The sequence below is a fragment of the Ceratina calcarata genome, unplaced genomic scaffold (genome assembly GCF_001652005.2).
Source record: "Ceratina calcarata isolate Rehan_Ccalc_2016 unplaced genomic scaffold, ASM165200v1 scaffold188.2, whole genome shotgun sequence".
NCBI lineage: Eukaryota > Metazoa > Arthropoda > Insecta > Hymenoptera > Apidae > Ceratina > Ceratina calcarata.
In genome coordinates this window covers 21766-24754 of record NW_017140296.1, presented here as the reverse complement: position 1 = coordinate 24754, position 2989 = coordinate 21766, and the positions used below count along the sequence as shown (strand labels likewise).

General features: G+C 32.3%; 2 protein-coding genes across 5 annotated transcripts in view; one reads left to right on the top strand and one right to left on the bottom strand.

The window, feature by feature from the left end:
- Wbp2 (WW domain binding protein 2) overlaps positions 1–2989 on the bottom strand; it is a 59762-nt gene that overhangs the window by 35150 nt on the left and 21623 nt on the right. The gene's annotated exons all lie outside the window — the stretch shown is intronic.
- The window catches only part of LOC113463911 (xanthine dehydrogenase-like), a 69462-nt gene that overhangs the window by 45267 nt on the left and 21206 nt on the right, over positions 1–2989 (top strand). The window lies entirely within an intron of this gene.

Here is a 2989-nt window from a genome sequence, read left to right as displayed (position 1 = left end):
GTATATTAACTATACTATTATACATCGATGTACGATACTTACCATAAAGGCGACTTTAAGCCAGTTCTATATTTATAGACATTTAGCCGGTATTCAAATTATCATTCAGTTACTTATTTTTAAGAACCTCACCTTTGCTTTTGCTTAATATTTGCTTTCCTGTTTCCTGTACACAACAGAAACTGGAAATGTGGTATAGACAAGAATAGCAAATGCTTAATGCGATCTTAGAAATAAGTAGCGACTATGCACACCGGCCATTGAGTGGGACTTTGAGATTATACACTTTGTGTATTATAGTACAAGACTATCTTTCTTTTATCAAGAACTGCACTTATTCATTCATGGATTCCATTGATTGATAGAATTATTTTAGCGATGGTTACAAATCTTTTAATCGCTCTATTAATAACTACTGATTAAATTTCTGTAAAACTCAATCGACAATACTTGAAATTCAAATTTCTCCTCCCATCAGCTAATTAAACAACTTCAGTTCTTAATTACTCATCAGTCAAAAGTCAAAAGCCAAACGTTAATTATAAGCCGGTGTTCAATTAAATTAAAGATTTGATCGTTTATCTGCAACCCTGATTTCATATCGATGTATTATAGATGTATGTGTGTATTATTTATTATAAAAGTTGTTGTATCAATCGTTATATGAAATATTCTATCAATTTGTGTATCAATAATTTAATCATTCAGATGCAGTTCTGTGATTATTCGATGGAATAATTTCATGAAACGCAATATTTATTCATTTTTTTCATCCGATCTTGTAGTGCATTTTAAATTCTAATTTTTCATATCGTACGATTTGTTTTACATGCCGTAACCCTGACCATTAGCCTGATCAATCAATCAACATAATTTCTGCACTTATTCAAATTCTTATTTTATAATAATTCTTATTCTATAATATAAAATATTATTCTCATTCTTATTTATATAAATTAATTGTTTATTCGACCATCTGAGTGTGCTATGGCTATGAGACTTCGTGTGGTCATTTTCACGTGGCCAATTATCCATAAATTGAGCACCGAAAATATTATTCTGTCTACCTCCCTCCCTCCCACCAACCCCTGGTTCATCGATAACATTTTGAAAAGGTCTTTGCCGTTGCTTAGAAGCCTGTCATCAGCCGCGTGTTACATCACGTGAACCGAGGAAAGAAACGTACGCGTTCTGTATAAGAGCGTAGAGTTAACAAGACTTTTGTGCCGCGATCCGAAGCTAACAGTGGCATCCTACTTAGCTCCCTTACAAAAGGGGCGCACGCATTCGTTGAATAAAAACAGGCCGGATCGCAATCGTCAGCTGAGAACACACGCATCAGTCTTATTATTTGTAGTAACGCAGAAATGGCCAAATTATTCCTAGGGCCATTCATTCTATTTATTAATCTAATTAATTTTAATCATCTAATTAAATTTAAATTTACTCATCTAATTAATTCTATCCATTTATAGGAATATTTTATTAACATAGTTTGTCATAGTAATTAATGTACAAAGTATTAAAAGATGGACGTTTATTTATGATGTTTAAAGAAATATTTATTATTTTATATAAAAATAATGTTAATTAACCCTTTCACTGTGGCGCGACTTCGAAATAATCATGTAAAATAAATAACATGGACGTTCATTGCGATGGCGTATGTTTACGTCTCTCGTATATATCGATGGACTTTTCAGGAAGTATATTTACGCCTTTCATAGTGAAAGGGTTAAGATTCAGACAGACGAACATACTCGTGGGAATATTGAAGGTACTGAGTGTCGAACGAGGAAAAGGGAAACAGTTGGAAACGATGTGTAATAAGCATTATTATTATTATTATTATTATTCGTCGTGTTTGATTTGATTTTTTCCTGAAAGACAAGAGCACATTTTCAAGTCAATCGGTAATAAAAAATGTCCATTTTTTATGGATCACATTATTCATTCTTCTCAGACTTCATATCCTGTCTGGACGACTATCGAAAGCGGAATAAAGATCGACCTCAACGTGATTATTTTATCGAAGATTATATCAATAGATTGGGAATCCCATTATCTCTGAATCAGCATGTGAATACGTACAGCGCGATGTATTTAGAGGATGCAAAAATATCGAGGAGTTGTCATTTACGTACGAGGGAGGGTGGAACGCGTATGCAACCCTGAGTAGGCGAAATGATGAAATTACGATTAACACGCGACGATTATGTGACTACAGAGATCGATTATCGGATCTGTTATCGCTCTGGCACGATGAGGCCATCAACCATGCGGATCGCACGTTCTGAAAGAAAGCTATATAAATATCCTCGTACTAATTACGAAATACGTCCGCTAATTAATACTAATTACGAAACGTGCATGCTTATGTCTACTGGTCGTAGTATGAAAAGTTGATCGGAGAAGTTTTCGACAAATTGATAACATCTAAGCGATTCGTCACGCATAAACAGATACACATGCATATGTATATGTATACATAAACTTTATTGATTTAGTGGTAAAAAGAATTTGTACGTCATTATTTCAATTTTATACCAGGTCAAACATATTATTTTTTACCATAGGTCATTTATACTTGATTACTTCCAAAGTCTAAAGTTTAAGCTTTAAACTATAAATTTTGAATGAAAAATTATTCAGATAAAATTTAAATTTATGATAATAAATGTGCATGCAGGCCATTATTATTCATGGGCAAGTGAACTATTTTTGGTATCCGACTTACAATAATTACTAGTATCATGATGTCTCCATTATTTATAAATGATAATTCTATAATTTCAGTACTCAGTACATGTATGTACTGTTTTAATATAAAGAAAAATATGAAATAATACGAATTTGTCATAAACAGAAATGAACAGAAGTCTATAGGAATTCATTCGCCATTTGGGTAACGTAGAGAGGACTTATTTTAAAATAAGAATATGAAGTGAAGATTTCATTATTAAATGTATATTATCATTTCCACATTCAT